The 18,033-nt window shown below is 38.8% G+C and overlaps 1 pseudogene; it reads right to left on the minus strand.

The window, feature by feature from the left end:
* Window positions 1–17,246: 17,246 nt before the first annotated feature.
* LOC782615 (platelet glycoprotein 4-like) overlaps window positions 17,247–18,033 on the minus strand; it is a 57,483-nt pseudogene continuing 56,696 nt past the window's right edge.

The following is an 18,033-nucleotide window of genomic DNA, read 5'->3' on the forward strand; positions in this document are numbered from 1 at the left end:
TTCTTGTCTTGTGTGTTCAGGGCTGACCCTGGAGTGGAGATTGTCTGTTCGTACAGAGGGACAAACATGAAGGTCCATGAGGGGCTCATGTGCTGGCACGTCCTTCTCAGCTCCCTCAGCCCAGGGACAGGCCCCAGGGATGTGGACCCCAGATCAGGTCCCCAAGGACTGAGGGTGACGTAGTTGGAATTTCATTTTATTTACCAGATTAGTAAATAATTTGTATTGGAGTATAGTTCATTTCCAATGTTGGTTTTGTAGGTGTACAGCAGTGAGCTGCAGATATTCATAGACCGGATATGTCTTTAGACCTAACATGTAGTCTTTTTCGGAGGCTTTGCCCTATAGGTGATTTCATAGTGTTTAATAGGTTCCCCATTATATACGGTCAGCCTTTGTGGATGATCTGTTTCTGTACATGGATGTACATGTGTTAATCCGAATCTCCTGATTTTCTTTTCACCCCGACATTTCCACTTCAGTGCCTCTAAACTGGGTTTTCTGTCTGTGAGTCTGCTTCAGTTTTGTAAATGAGTTCATTTGTGTCAAATTTGAGATTTTAAGTGATAACATATGACATTTATCTTTTTCTCTCTTACCTGCATCACTTAGAAGGACTTAGCAATCATAATACGATGTGGCTGAGAGTCATTATTCCGTTCTTTTTCTCCGGTTGAGTAACATTCCCTTGTCTGTATATAAACCTACCACAACTTCTTTATCCATTCATCTCTGTGTGGACATTACGGTTACTTCCTGGTGTTGGCTCTGGTGGACAGTGCTGCGGTGCACCTTGGCCTGCACGTGTTTCGTTTCGTTTCCAGATTACAGTTATTTTCAGGGCAGAGTTCTAAGAATCGGTGTGCTGCATCATACGGTATCTCTGTCTTTAGGTTTTTATGGAACTTCCACGCTGTTCCCCACAGCACTATTACCAATGTACATTCCCCCAGTGGCCTAGAGGCTTCCCTTTTTCCAGGCTCTCTCCAGAATTTGTTTGTAGTCTTCTGATAACAGCCATCTTGTCCATTGGGAGGTGATATCTCTTTGTAGTGTTGATACGCATTTCCCTAATTATGTGTGATGCTGATCATGTTTTCATTTGGTGTTTGGAAGTGCAGAGCCTTAATCATTAGCCTGATGGGGAAGCCCTTGCCAATGTGTGTTAGCTGACTATATCACAGGCATGCCTTTCCTCCCTGTGTTGTTTAGTCTTTTTTAAAAATAAATCTCTAGTTCTGTAAGATCCTTTCTCATAGGTTCTGATCTTCTCACTGATGGTTTTTCTACAAACATTTGTGATTTTGGTTTTTTCTAGGGGCTATGAGCTCAGGGACCTTCTACTTTCTTGGCTTTTCTCTACTGAATAATTTCAGTCAAATTATTTTCAAATATTATCAGTGTGATTCTTGTTTACCAACTTTTTTAGTATATTTATGTAACAGTGTACGGTAAGTTATATACTCTTGTTTTTTAAAGAATTAGTGTTTTCAAGATAAATAGCACTTAGTTTAGCTCCGTTGCTTCAGTTTATAGAGGAAGCAAATGAAATCCACTCAGAGAGTCGTTGCCAGGACTAAGTTTCTGGGCTGGTCTATTGTTCTTCAGCCAGTTGCTCCTTCCCATTTACAATATGGGTCACAATTTGTCTGGATGACCATTTCCTAGAACTGCGTTCTACACAGTAGATTGTTCTTCAAAAATATTTTTTTAGAAATGCTGCATAACATAGCTTGTTCTTGGTAATTCTTGGGAAATCCTTATTAAAAAAGTGAGACAACCTATGTTGAGAAATCTAACTTCTCACCTCTGGACATGAAGCTGCACAAACTCGAGGAGATAGTGAAGGAAATGGGGAGGCTGGTATGCTGTGGTTCATGGGGTCCAGTGTTTCTTAATGTAACCAAAGGATACATTAAAATATTCCATTAAAATACTGAGGCTAACAGCACAGAGTCTAATGTGGGAAAGCTCACATAAAGAAATGTCCAGGACTTCTATTCAGTAGGGCTGCTAAGTTACAGAGGGATTATGCATATTTCAGAGCTCCAGACAGATGTGTACAATCTAAAGGAATAAAGAAGAAACATGTTGACTCAAGAAAGAAGCCGCTTTACTCCTAAGTAACTGAAGGCAAGTAAATGAGGATGACACTCAAGCTCCAGTGAATAGATTATGTAAGTAGGTGCCTAAAGCCCCTGAACCTTAACCTCTCAGTCATGAGAAAAATTTCCTGTTATATATAAAACTTTGAAGCAGATAAGCTAAGGGAAGTACAAGTGCACACACACAGAAATACATGTGTGTGTATGTGTGTCTGTTTACATATGTCTGTGTACATACGTAAGAACAGAAGAATTGTCTTGTTCACAGAATGGTTTCTCAAACAAGGATATATCCTGAATTTTATAAACAAAGAGTTTAGAAAACCTAGTGGCTTAAAATTCGGCCAGAAAATATTTGCAGAACACCTACAAAGTACCAAATATTATTCATCAGATTCTAGTTCTCATTTCTTATTAGGCTTACATTACACTATGTGATAAAACACTTTTTGAAAAAAGTATGCATAATGAATTAAGGTGATGTGATAAAGTGGCTGAGTACTTCCTTTATATGGTGTAATCAGGGAAGACCTCTATGAGGACTTAGCATTTGCAATAAGCAGTGTGGCCCTCCAAAACTGCCTATGCCCTAGTCCTGATAATCTGGGAATATTCTTCTCATACCACATGCTTCAGACTTGACAGCTGATAGGGCTGTGTTCCACAAGGTCACCCAGGAAGTCAGGCGATGGGAGCCACCATCTCTCTGCATGTTGTCAGGTATAGCAGCAGGTGAGTGCTCTGTAGCCTTTGAGGAAGTCTTGCATAGCACTTCCATCCAGTCTGCTAGAATTTATTGTATAACCACTCCTAATTATAGGTGTCTGAGAGATTCAGGGGAGAAGACAGAATATTTGGAGCCACCACTATCTGTGCCACAGGTAATAACACCCCTTTTTAAAGCAAAATATCCGTGGCATTAACAGATAGATTCATCTATCGTACAATTCAGGGGACACAAACTATAGTTGGATGGTGAATAGAAGTTGCACAGAATGTGAGTATATTGAATATAAAGAAGTATTCAATTAATAATAAGGTATCTCACATGTAAGAGTAAGCAAAGAATTTTAGAAAGTTACAGCAGGGAGTTAGGAATGTTAGCACTTATGTAAGTAGCTCTGTAGTCCAGGATGTGTCATGTGGTACAAAAACTTAAAACAGTGTAGTTACTACCATAATCAGATGATTAAGGTTAGCATGTCAGTGAAAGCCACAGAATAGGGAAAACAACCATTTCAAATACTGAGCACTTTATACATGTCTCTTTTTGCACTGAGTACTTTATATTCATGTGTGTGCTGTGCTGTGCATAGTCGCTCAGTTGTGTCTGACCCTTTGTACCCCCATGGACTGTTGCCCGCCATGCTCCTCTGGGAGCCTGGGATGCCTGGAACATCCCAGGCAAGAATATTGGAGTGGGTTGCCATGCCCTCCTCCAGGGGATCTTCCCTTCAACCCAGGTATCGAACCCAGGTCTCCAGCATTGCAGTCAGATTCGTTACCCTCTGAGCCACTAAGGAAGCCCAAGGGATAGGCTACTGGAGCAGGTAGCCTATCCCTTCTCCAGGGGATCTTCCCAGCCCAGGAACCAAACCGGGGTTTCCTATATTGCAGGCATATTCTTCCCCAGTTGAGCTACCAGGGAAATCCATATTCATGCATAGCTTAAGTATAGTACAGTGTTTTTTAAAGACAAAGAAATGAATTATGAGAGGCAAGGAAAATAGTAATACCCAACAGTACTTTTTAAAAACTGTACTCGGCATTCGTTATTCATAAGTAGAATGAATTCATGGTCATAAAATTTAAAGGAAACACTGAACAGTAATTTTTCCTCTTGGATATTTTCTGTCACATTAAGAGCTCTGAGAAGCCTTCCAGAAGAAACCAGGTAGTGTCTTTTACCCAAGTTTACCAAGCTTTTTATCATATAGGTAAAAAGAATAGAGAAATATTAACCTGCCATACCCTGCTCAGCCTGGCATACAACTGAAAAAAAACAAAAAGAGGCTTTTCTGCCAGTTGGCTTTCAAAGTGGTCGATTCCTGAAATTCAGCCTTCCTCAGCTGTAATGTAAACCTATCATGTGCATAGTCTGTTTGAATTTGTTGCATCTCCCCTATGAGGTTTGAGATCAGGGGAAACTGACAGCAGATAGGCTGATACGCATGCTTTTTACTGAGCTGTAACAAAGTCTTTTGTCTCTGTCCCAGGAGTTTTATGTGTCTCCTGCCAACGTATTAGCTTGTAAGTAACATTAAGTCTAAAATATAATAGTGCAGCATCAGATCAGATCAGATCAGTCGCTCAGCCGTGTCTGACTCTTTGCAACCCCATGAATCACAGCTTCCCTGTCCATCACCAACTCCCGGAGTTCACTCAGACTCACGTCCATCGAGTCAGTGATGCCATCCAGCCATCTCATCCTCTGTCGTCCCCTTCTCCTCTTGCCCCCAATCCCTCCCAGCATCAGAGTCTTTTCCAATGAGTCAACTCTTCGCATGAGGTGGCCAAAGTACTGGAGTTTCAGCTTTAGCATCATTCCTTCCAAAGAAATCCCAGGGCTGATCTCCTTCAGAATGGACTGGTTGGATCTCCTTGCAGTCCAAGGGATTCTCAAGAGTCTTCTCCAACACCGCAGTTCAAAAGCATCAATTCTTTGGCGCTCAGCTTTCTTCACAGTCCAACTCTCACATCCATATATGACCACAGGAAAAACCATAGCCTTGACTAAACGAACCTTTTTTGGCAAAGTAATGTCTCTGCTTTTGAATATGCTATCTAGGTTGGTCATAACTTTCCTTCCAAGGAGTAAGCGTCTTTTAATTTCATGGCTGTAGTCACCATCTGTAGTGATTTTGGAGCCCAGAAAAATAAAGTTTGACACTGTTTCCACTGTTTCCCCATCTATTTCCCATGAAGTGATGGGAGCGGATGCCATGATCTTCGTTTTCTGAATGTTGAGCTTTAAGCCAACTTTTTCACTCTCCACTTTCACTTTCATCAAGAGGCTTTTGAGTTCCTCTTCACTTTCTGCCATAAGGGTGGTGTCATCTGCATGTCTGAGGTTATTGATCTTTCTTCTTGCAATCTTGATTCCAGCTTGTGTTTCTTCCAGTTCAGAGTTTCTCATGATGTACTCTGCATATAAGTTAAATAAACAGGGTGATAATATACAGCCTTGACATACTCCTTTTCCTATTTGGAACCAGTCTGTTGTTCCATGTCCAGTTCTAACTGTTGCTTCCTGACCTGCATACAAATTTCTCAAGAGGCAGATCAGGTGGTCTGGTATTCCCATCTCTCTCAGAACCCTCCAGAGTTTATTGTGATCCACAGAGTCAAAGGCTTTGGCATAGTCAATAAAGCAGAAATAGATGTTTTTCTGGAACTCTCTTGCTTTTTCCATGATCCAGCAGATGTTGGCAATTTGATCTCTGGTTCCTCTGCCATTTCTAAAACCAGCTTGAACATCAGGAAGTTCACGGTTCACATATTGCTGAAGCCTGGCTTGGAGAATTTTGAGCATTACTTTACTAGCATGTGAGATGAGTGCAATTGTGCAGTAGTTTGAGCATTCTTTGGCATTGCCTTTCTTTGGGATTGGAATGAAAGCTGACCTTTTCCAGTCCTGTGGCCACTGCTGAGTTTTCCAAATTTGCTGGCATATTGAGTGCAGCACTTTCACAGCATCATCTTTCAGGATTTGGAATAGCTCAACTAGAATTCCATCACCTCCGCTAGCTTTGTTCGTAGTGATGCTTTCTAAGGCCCACTTGACTTCACATTACAGGATGTCTGGCTCTAGGTCAGTGATCACACCATCATGATTATCTGGGTCGTGAAGATCTTTTTTGTACAGTTCTTCTGTGTATTCTTGCCACCTCTTCTTAATATCTTCTGCTTCTGTTAGGTCCATACCATTTCTGTCCTTTATCGAGCCCATCTTTGCGTGAAATGTTCCTTTGGTATCTCTGATTTTCTTGAAGATATCCCTAGTCTTTCCCATTGTGTTGTTTTCCTCTATTTCTTTGCATTGATTGCTGAAGAAGGCTTTCTTATGTCTTCTTGCTATTCTTTGGAACTCTGCATTCAGATGTTTATATCTTTCCTTTTCTCCTTTGCTTTTCGCTTGTCTTCTTTTCACAGCTATTTATAAGGCCTCCCCAGACAGCCATTTTTCTTTTTTGCATTTCTTTTCCATGGGGATGGTCTTGATCCCTGTCTCTTGTACAATATCACGAACCTCATTCCATAGTTCATCAGGCACTCTATCTATCAGATCTAGGCCCTTAAATCTATTTCTCACTTCCACTGTATAATCATAAGGGATTTGATTTAGGTCATACCTGAATGGTCTAGTGGTTTTCCCTACTTTCTTCAATTTCAGTCTGAATTTGGCAATAAGGAGTTCATGGTCTGAGCCACAGTCAGCTCCTGGTCTAGTTTTTGCTGACTGTATAGAGCTTCTCCATCTTTGGCTGCAAAGAATATAATCAATCTGATTTCGGTGTTGACCATCTGGTGATGTCCATGTATAGAGTCTTCTCTTGTGTTGTTGGAAGAGGGTGTTTGTTATGACCAGTGTGTTTTCTTGGTAAAACTCTATTAGTCTTTGCCCTGCTTCATTCCGTATTCCAAGGCCAAATTTGCCTGTTACTCCAGGTGTTTCTTGACTTCCTACTTTTGCATTCCAGTCCCCTATAATGAAAAGGACATCTTTTTTGGGTGTTAGTTCTAAAAGGTCTTGTAGGTCTTCATAGAACCGTTCAACTTCAGCTTCTTCAGCATTACTGGTTGGGGCATAGACTTGGATTACTGTGATATTGAATGGTTTGCCTTGGAAACGAACAGAGATCATTCTGTCGTTTTTGAGATTGCATCCAAGTACTGCATTTCGGACTCTTTTGTTGACCATGATGGCCACTCCATTTCTTTTGAGGGATTCCTGCCCACAGTAGTAGATATAATGGTCATCTGAGTTAAATTCACCCATTCCAGTCCATTTTAGTTAGCTGATTCCTAGAATGTCGACATTCACTCTTGCCATCTCTTGTTTGACCACTTCCAATTTGCCTTGATTCATGGACCTGACATTCCAGGTTCCTATGCAATATTGCTCTTTACAGCATCGGACCTTGCTTCTATCACCAGTCATATCCACAGCTGGGTATTCTTTTTGCTTTGGCTCCATCCCTTCATTCTTTCTGGAGTTATTTCTCCACTGATCTCCAGTAGCATATTGGGCACCTACTGACCTGGGGAGTTCCCCTTTCAGTATCCTATCATTTTGCCTTTTCATACTGTTCATGGGGTTCTCAAGGCAAGAATACTGAAGTGGTTTGCCATTCCCTTCTCCAGTGGACCACATTCTGTCAGATCTCTCCACCATGACCCGCCCATCTTGGGTTGCCCAAGGGGCATGGCTTAGTTTCATTGAGTTAGACAAGGCTGTGGTCCTAGTGTGATTAGATTGACTAGTTTTCTGTGAGTATGGTTTCAGTGTGTTTGCCCTCTGATGCCCTCTTGCAACACCTACCGTCTTACTTGGGTTTCTCTTACCTTGTGCGTGGGGTATCTCTTCACGGCTGCTCCAGCAAAGCGCAGCCATTGCTCCTTACCTTGGACAAGGGTTATCTCCTCACTGCCGCCCTTCCTGACCTTCAACGTGGGATAGCTCCTCTAGGCCCTCCTGCGCCCATGCAGCCACATCTCCCTGGACACGGGGTTGGTCCTCCCGGCCACCACCCTTGGCCTCGGGCGTGGGGGCATGGGGGCGTGGGGTAGCTCCTCCCGCCAGCCACCCCTGGCCTCGGGCTTAGGGGCATGGAGTAGCTCCTCCCGCCCACGGCCCCTGGCCTTGGGCTTGGGGCATGGGGTATCTCCTCCCTTTGCTATTTCCATGTTAAGGTAATTTTTCCTGGGCTACTAGTTTTGACAGAGGAGAAATAAGAGTTACTGGGCAGTCAATTCACAGATGCTATGATCTACCAAAGTGGCAAGGTCTTTTTTTGTGTGTGTGTCAGTATTACAATTTATTTTTAGCTTTTTATTTTTAATTGGAGTGTAGGTGATTAGCAACATGTTAGTTTCAAGTGTACAGCATAATGATTCAGTTATAAATATAGATACATTTATTACTCAGCCATTAAAAAGAATACATTTGAATCAGTTCTAATGAGGTGGATGAAACTGGTGGTGATTATACAGAGTGAAGTAAGCCAGAAAGAAAAACACCAATACAGTATACTAACACATATATATGAAATTTAGAAAGATGGAAACAATAACCCTGTATGCGAGACAGCAAAAGAGACAGAGATGTATAGAACAGTCTTTTGGACTCTGTGAGAGAGGGAGAGGGTGGGATGATTTGAGAGAATGGCATTGAAACATGTATAATATCATAAGAAATGAATAACCAGTCCAGGTTTGATGAAGGATACAGGATGCTCGGGGCTGGTGCACTGGGATGACCCAGAGGGATGGTATGGGGAGGGAGGTGGGAGGGGGGTTCAGGATGGGGAACACGTGTACACTCATGGCAGATTCATGTCAATGTATGCCAAAACCAATACAATGTTGTAAAGTAATTAGCCTGCAATTTAAATAAATTTATATTAAAAAATAAAAAGATTCTTTTCCTAAATGAACGGTTACAGAATGAGTAGAGTTCCCTGCACTGAACTGTAAGTCTCTGTTAGTTATTTATATACAGTAGTATGTATATGTTAATCCCAAACTCCTAATTTATCCTTCCCCCACCTTTCCCTTTGGTAACCATAAATGTGTTTTTGCAATCTGTGAGTCTATTTCTATTTTGTAAAGAAGTTCATTTGTATCATTTTTTTTAAGATTCCGTCTATGTGATACCATATGACACCTTTCTGTGACTTACTTCACTAGTATAGAAATCTCTAGGTCCATCCATGTTCCTGCAAATGCCATTATTTCATGCTTTTTTCATTGCTTTGTGTATATGTACCACATCTTGTCTGTGCAGTCCTCCATCACTGGATTGTTTAGGTTGTTTCCATGTCTTAGCTAAACAGTGCTGCAGTGAACAGTCGGGTGTGTGTATCTTTTCAGATTGTGCTTTTCTCTGGGTACATGTTCAGGAATGGGATTGCTGGGATCATATGGTAGCTCTGTTTCTAGTATTTAATTAACCTTCATACTGTTGTCCAGAATGGCTGTATCAATATACATTCTCATCAACCGTGTGGGAGAGTTCCATTTTCTCAGCACTAACTCCAGCATTTACTGTTTATAGATTTTTTGATGATGGCCATTTTGACGATGTGAGGTGATACCTCATTGTAGTTTTGATTTGCATTTCTCCAGTAATTAGAGATGTTGCGCATCATATCGTGTGCTTTGTTGGCCATCTGTATGTCTTCTTCAGAGAAGTATCTGTTTAGATGTTCTTCCCATATTTGATTGGATTGTTTGTTTTTTGATGTTGAGCTGCTGCTGCTGGTAAGTCACTTCAGTATATGCTGTTTGTACATTTTGGATATTAATTCCTTGATAATTGCTTCATTTGCAAATATTTTCTCTCATTTTGTGAGTTGTCTTTTTATTTATGGTTTTCTTTGCTGTGAAAAGTCTTCAAATTTAATTAGGTCCCTCTTTTTTTTCATTATTCTAGGAGGTGAATCCAAGAACATAATGCTGTGATTTATGTCAAAGAGTGTTCTGCCTGTGTTTTCCTCTAAGAGTTTTATAGTATTTGGTCTTACATTTAGGTCTTTTAGGCATTTTGAATATCTTTTTGTGTGTAGTGTTAGAGAATGATATAATTTCATTCTTTTACATGTAGCTGTCCAGTTTTCCCAGCACCACTTATTGAAGAGACTGTCTTTTCTCCATTGCATATTCTTTCTTCCTTTGTCATAGATTAATTGACCATAGGTTCATGGGTTTATTTCTGGGCATTCTGACCTCTTCCATTGATCGATATTTTTTGTTTTGTGCCAGTACCACACTGATGTGTTACTGTAGCTTAGGAAAATATCTTTTAAACCCTCCCAGTTAAAAGACATTTTGTCAGTATGTTTTGAGTAACTTTGGATTTTTCAAAGATCCTTCAGAAATGGTGATATCTCAGTTTGTGGTTTTCAGTGTTTACTGTGGCACCTAATGTGAGGAGACTGAATTGCTTTTGGATTTTAGTAGGCAAACAAAGCAATTAAAGTTTGTTAATCAGCCAGTTGTGTCTGATTCTTTATGAGTCCCAGGGCTTCCCTGTCCTCCACCATCTCCTGGAATTTGCTCAAACTCATGTCCATCAATTTGGTGGACTTGATGCCGTCCAACCATCTCATCCTTTGTTGTCCCCTTCTCCTCCTGCCCTCAATCTTTCTCAGCTCAGAGGCTTTTCCAATGGGTCAGCTCTTCACATCAGGTGGCCAAAGTATCGGAGCTTCAGCATCAGTCCTTCCAATGATCATTCAGGGCCGATTTCCTTTAGGATTGACTGGTTTGATCTCCTGGCAGTCCAAGGGACCCTCAAGAGTCTTCTGCAACACCATAATTTGAAAGCATCAATTCTTTGACGCTCAACCTTCTTTATGGTCCAACACTCTCATCTGTACAAGACTATTGAAAAGAAAAAAAACACACACACAAAAATGTAGCTTTGACTGTACAGACTTTGTTGGTAAAGTAATGTCTCTGCTTTTTAATACACTGTCTAGGTTTGTCATAGCTTCTCTGCAAAGGATCAAGCATCTTCTCATTTCATGGCTACAGTCACCATCTGCAGTGATTTTGGAGTCCAAGAAAATAAAGTCTGTCACTGTTTCCATTGTTTCCCAGTGTATTTGCTATGGAGTGTTGGGATCCACTGCCATGATCTTCATTTTTTGAATGTAGAGTTTTAAACCAGCTTTTTCACTCTCTGCTTTAACCTTCATCAAGAGGCTCTTTAGTTCCTCTTTGCTTTCCGCCATAAAGGTGGTGGCATCTGCATATCTGAGGTTATTGACATTTCTCCCACTAGTGTTGATTCTAGCTTGTGCTTCATCCATCCCAGCATTTTGCATGATATACTCAGCATATTAGTTAAGTAAGTGGTGACAATATGCAGCCTTGACGTACTCCTTTCCCAATTTGGAACCAGTCCATTGTTCATGTCTGGTTCTAACTGTTGCTTCTTGACCTGCATACAGGTTTCTCAGGAGGCAGGCAGGGTGCTCTGGTATCCCCATCTGTTGAAGAATTTTCCATAATTTGTGTGATTCACTCAAAGGCTTTAAGCATTGTCAATGAAACAGAAGTAGATGTTTTTCTGAAATTCTCTTTTTCTTTGATCCAAAGGATGTTGGCAATTTGATCTCTGGCTCCTCTGCCTTTTCTAAATCTAGCTTGTACATCTGGAAGTTCTCAGTTCACATGCTGTTGAAGCCTAGCTTGAAGTATTTTGAACATTACCTTGCTGCTGCTGCTGCTAAGTCACTTTAGTCGTGTCCAACTCTGTGCGACCCCATGGACAGCAGCCCACCAGGCTCCTCTGTCCCTGGGATTCTCCAGGCAAGAACACTGGAGTGGGTTGCCATTTCCTTCTCCAATGCATGAAAGTGAAAAGTGAAAGTGAAGTCGCTCAGTCGTGTCGGACTCCCAGCGACCCCATGGACTGCAGTCCACCAGGCTCCTCCATCCATGGGATTTTCCAGGCAAGAGTACTGGAGTGGGGTGCCATTGCCTTCTCCAATTACCTTGCTAGCATGTGAAATGAATGCAACTGTGCAGTAGTTTGAACATTTTTTGGCATTGCCTTTCTTTGGGGTAGGAATAAAAACTGACCTTTTCCAGTCCTGTGGCCACTGCTGAGTTATCCAAATTTGCTGGCATATTGAATGCAGCAGTTTAAGAAATGCATTTTAAAAAGGAAAAGAAAATGAAAAACCTTATAAAAAATTTAGGAAAATGTGGTCAAGATTGAATTTAAAAAGAATGTTTCAGAAAGAAATACAGATGCATAAAGAAATAAAAATTCAAGTAGACTACTTCACACAGAACATTAGACTGAATGTTTTGTGATACAACAGGAACTAGGCAAAGCACAGGGATACGAAAGGGCATCTTTTAATGAATGAAACCAGTCTTTCTGCAGTGACTGTGAAAGCAAGAAATATTACAGAAAGTAACCATTAATGCCCATTCTACTCATTGTACCCTTTCACCCAAAACTTTTTATTTTCATTTACATCTCTTAACACTAGCACAGAACTCTTTTTATTTTTATTTATTTATTTTCTGGCTGTGCTGGGTCTTCATTGCTATGTGCAGGCTTTCTCTAGTAGTGGTAAGCAGGGGCTACTTGTTGTGATACATGGGCTTCTTGTGGCTTCTCTTGTTGCAGAGCGTGGTCTTTAGGTGCATGGGCATCAGTAATTGTAGCACTTGGGCTTAGCTGTCTTGCTGAATGTGGAATCTTCCTGGACCAGAGTTCAAACCTGGGTCTCCTGCATTGGCTGGTAGATTCTTAACCATTGGACCACCAGAGAATTCCTAGCATAGCATTCTGAAATTGCCAAGCATAAGTTGTATGCAGCTGAGTGAAAAGATCAAAATGTATTCAGTTTTCCAGAAGAGCTGATGAACATGGAAAATGACAAAATCCTTTTACATACCCATTTATATAATCATTGACAAAAATATAAGCATATATTGTTAAAGAGAGCATCATTAAAAATAATTCCATAAAGAAGGAAACTGAAGTAATGGATAATAAATGGTTCAGAGGCCAAGCGTTTGGTTACCATTCTTAAATGCCTTTCAAAGTAGTTGATCCTCGTGAAATGCATGTACCAACAGTCTTGGGGTTTGTGTTGTTTCAGGGACATTGATAAGAGTAATGATATTTCCTCTTTGAGGAAGACAAGTGTTCAAGATCCAGGATTTGTTTAGGTTGTCCAGTCCTCTGCCATATTTACCACCAGGGAACCAATTAGTAAATCAATATCCAATAAAAATACTTGTATCATGAATAAGTGAGATCTGTAGAAACTTAATTCAAGTTGTTGTGTGTATGTTAAATTTTAAAAGGTACCTATTTTTGTTCCAAGTGTGGATGGCATCTTAGTAATTCTTTAGAAATGTGCTTATGCTCAGTGCAAAACAAAAACAAAAAAATGCCACTAGTTCTTCAACTCTAAGATAAGGTGTGCTTGCAAAGATAAAGCACATCAAATCTTCATTTTGTAGGTCGATATTAAGAATGGTCCTGACGTAGCCGATGCATGAATGTGAAGACTCATTTGCTCCCTGGAAAGCAGAAAGTAAGTACTTAGTGCTTATCAGAAAGTTGTGGAAAAAATAGGTAATTCTGACATTCTTTAGATTGAAGATGTCATATTTTCTAGTAATTAGCCCAGCTTCTCAAGCTGGAGAGAAAGATTCTCTGATGCACTTCATGGATGAGACAATTATTTTCCCATTCCAGGGAGCATGAAGCCTCCTTCCCAGCTCTCAAGAGCTGCACGCAGTCAGATGAGGAGGGTCACTCATTAAATCTGCTCTGAATGAGCATTTCCACTCCTTGCTGTCCCTTCAGACCATCCTCCATTTAGTGGTGTATGTACTGCTACTTTCAGAAAGACTACTGGTTTATTCTCTCTGTGAATAAAACCACACCTTAGCTCTACCATCTTTGCTTTATTCCCTCCTGTACATCCATCTTCTTATTTTTCAATTGTTTATAAATCTGCCCACAGGCATAATTATTAAATATTCAACATGAGGCCTGTTTAAGGAAATCTATATCTGTGATTCTTCTAAATCTAGTAAATCAAGTAATCTATAGAGAACAGTGTTCTCTGTTTGTAAAGGGAAAAAAAAGAACATTGTGTAAAGAGCAGTAGCTTTCCACTGCAACAATCAGATGTTTAAGAAAAATCAATATACTTGTTGACAGTGACACGTTAGAGAGTTCTCCATCTTTTACCTTAATTTAGCCACATAGAGCCCCAAGATACTGGGTATTCAGGGTTCATTTAGCACTGATGAAATATATCACATAACAGTTACAGGGAAGAATACAGAAAAATTTACAATTATTACACTTCATTTTGAAAAGAATATTTTCCCACCAGAACAAGTTTTTGTTGTAATATGGCTTTTAAGTGGATAATCTTTTCTGTTGTATAAATGGTCATGTGCATTACTTTGTTTAATCATAACTTATTTGTTACTTGACTAATGATAGGTCTTAAAGGTGATACAATATTTCCTTCATTACAATGTGAATATATTAGATTAGCATTTTGAATATTCTGTTCAGATGGATTGTAGGCAGAAGTATTCAGTCTTTTTAGTGAATAAATATAGGCAGAAAGCATCAGAACAAAAGATTGAGTGGTCTTCCTAAGCCCAAGTTCTCATTCTTACATACAGAAAATACTGTTGTATGTCCTGTTTTACTTTTTTTTAATAATTCAGTTTGACTGATGTCACACTTAGAAAATGAACAGATTTGCACTGTTAAAATTTTCTGTAATGTCTCAAAAAGATAGATAGAATGAATGCTGGTGAATCCCTGGCTACTGGAAGTATAAAATTTTCATAGAGATTAGTTGTGATAATTCATATAAAATGGTTATCATAATTTTGGTGCACAATAGAAGGTCAGTCATTATCAGTGGCAGCTCCAGAATTTCTGTATAAGACATCATACAGTCAACAATCTGATTGAAAGTAGAGTAAGAAGACTTATTTTGAAGTTGTAATTTTTCATAGCAAGTATATTTGCTTTTATTTTGATTGTATATATTTTTTGATTTTCCTGGGAAGAAGGGTGGATGGAACCTAATGTAAGTGGAAAATCCTCCCCACACCCTACCAGGCCACACCAATGCCACATATGATTATTAAAGGCTTCATTTAGGGAAGATTGAGTCAGATGTTCCTCTATTTACAAGGGGGCATAGGCACTAATAACTAAAACACAGAGACCTGAGCCACGTCTTCAATTTTGCTTAAACTCCTACTGTCCACATTTACCTGATTTTTCCTGTAAACTCTGAGTAATTTGGTTTTACTGTATTGACTTGTTTTTCTTCTATTCTTTATACTATTGTATTCAATTTTAGTTCATGAATTGTAATAATTCATCAAGACTTCAACATTAAACATGTAGGGTACACACTGATTTTGTACTGTGATTGTAGCATATTTTTATGCTACAGTCCTTTATATTAATATGTTATCTTCATCTTAAAATAGCATATTTATCCTGTTTTCTTACCATCATTTATTGAGTTTCTATTTCTCCTTAATTTCTAGCTTATTTAATAAACCTTTCTATTTTCTTTTCTCTTGTAAATTTCAGTCTCCCCAAATATCTACTGTTTTCATTTATATATAAACTTTCCTAGTCTGTGATTTTAGTAATTTGTGATTTTAAAATAATTAGCTAGAAATAATCAAGAAATGAAAAGTTAGAACACATTTAGCTTTTGTGCAACATTTTAACTTTTCAAAAGTGATGACTTCATTTTTTAGTGCAGTCCTCTCAGAAGAAAGATGTAGTGATCTGCTTGGTATTACTAGGGCTTATTATTCATTCAGCCTTCATTTATGTTTTAATTTACGTTCAGTTCAGTTCAGTTCTCAGTCATGTCTGACTCTTTTCGACCCCATGAATTGCAGCCAGCACGCCAGGCCTCCCTATCCATCACCAACTCCTGGAGTTCACCCAAACTCACGTGCATCGAGTCAGTGATGCCATCCAGCCATCTCATCCTCTGTCGTCCCCTTCTCCTCCTGCCCCCAATCCCTCCCAGCATCAGAGTCTTTTCCAATGAGTCAACTCTTTGCATGAGGTGGCCAAAGTATTGGAGTTTCAGCTTCAGCATCAGTCCTTCCAATGAACACCCAGAACTGGTCTGCTTTAGGATGGACTGGTTGTATCTCCTTGCAGTCCAAGGGACTCTCAAGAGTCTTCTCCAACACCACAGTTCAAAAGCATCAATTCTTTGGCACTCAGCTTTCTTCACAGTCCAACTCTCACATCCATACATGAGCACTGGAAAAACATCTCAAAACTTCAAAGATACATTAAAAACAATTGTTGACTAGACAGATCCAGAAATATTTGTAGCCTAATTTATAACCTCTTTTTGATAAAATGAAAACAAGCAATATATAATGTTATAGCAGCTGTATATAATTTTTATTATATACTTACTTATTTAACACTCCACTCGGCATGCACAGTATGAAATCATAAAAGCAACAAACATCACTGTACCAATACTCCATAAGATTATTTGTACCAGGCGAAGGAGGTTTATTTTTCCAGTTACTTGATCTATGAACATTGCTGCCTTCTCATCACCAATGGTGGCAGTCTGTAATAAAGTTAATAGTGTTTTTGGGGTAGTTTAGTGAAGCAAAATACTCAAAACCTTCAATTTATGTATCAGTTTTTTTTTTTTCAAAACACTGCATAAATTTTAGTTATTTTTTTCTGTAAAACAAGCTAATGGAAGTCTCTTTGCATGTCAGAGAAGGTAATAAATGCCAAGGTGGAATATTTAGAGAAATACAATCATTTCCCTTTAAACATGTTATATAGCATTCTTCAGTACACTGACTTCTTTGTTCAATACACTGGTCTTACAGAAATATTTTCCAGTTTCCCAAAGAATGTTTCTTAGTGACAGAGGGAAATATCAAGGGTCAGCAGTTTTCTTCCTCTAAAGGCTTATACAATGCATTTCCTAATTCTGTGGCTAATCCACTCCATGATTTTTACACTAAAAATGTCTCATCAGGAGATAAACTGCCTACATTTACCATAAACTCATCTTTATAAACTTGGTTGGCTTTTATTAACACTACAATATTCACACTGAGTTATTTGGAATGTCATGTTTGCATGACTCTTCCCCATGCCAAGCACTATGACAAGAGATAGTGTTTAATATATGCATTATGGAAATAATCTTAAATGATAGGAAGTACTTTGTCTTTCTAAAATAAAAACACTGAAATCTAACATAATCCTGATATTTCTGCATGGCTTGGTTCTCTCAAAATAATTAATTCTATAATTAATAATGTATAAACTTGCCCACATGAGTAATGGAAACTCATACAACTTCAAATACTATGCACACTTACTCAATCTTCAATCATCCAAGATTTATTCTATATACAAAGATGTTTGCTATTTCAGTGACTAATAGATAAAAATACTAACCTCATTAAGCCAAAGAATAGGCACCAAATAGTTCTGCTCCAAATGCTTTAATGCTCTGTAATATACATTGAAAATAATTATAAAATATTAAATAATTATGGAAATAAATATATATTATACACGCATAAGAGAAGTGTTAGTAATTATCTCTATACATGAATGTTCAGAAACTAGTTGCTGTTGTGTCTTGGTTAAATTCCTTGATTTTTGTTCCACGTGATGAATCATTTAAATTTTAAGGTCTGTTTCTGAGTTTTATAATCACTCTATGAATCTTTCTAATATATATTTCTAATTAGATTCACTTTTTCTAATCACTTATTTTCCCTTTCAACAAGTGATGCCCAGGAAACTGAGAGAGTAAATTCCTAGGCAGGTTGATAAGAAGTCGGGGATCCCCAAGGACAGAGGGGTCTGGAACTCTTGAGGAGGAGAGGACAAACTTTTTTATCCTCTATATTCCTTAGGATTATATAGCAATAATGTAACCTGCTTGAGGACAGTTTCTGGAAAAAAAAACCTTCTGGCTAATCCTGTTATCATAAAATGTAAATTATGGGAGTGGGTCTAGTAAGGTCTTTACAACCTCCAGACATTGTTTTGATTCGCTTATTATTAATTTGACTAATAATAAAATTCAATAAAAATTTGATAATTATTATAAAATAATAATTATCAAATTATTATAATAATATTTTGATAATTATAATTTGATTA

The sequence above is a fragment of the Bos taurus genome, chromosome 4, assembly GCF_002263795.3.
Source record: "Bos taurus isolate L1 Dominette 01449 registration number 42190680 breed Hereford chromosome 4, ARS-UCD2.0, whole genome shotgun sequence".
Taxonomy (NCBI): Eukaryota; Metazoa; Chordata; class Mammalia; order Artiodactyla; family Bovidae; genus Bos; species Bos taurus.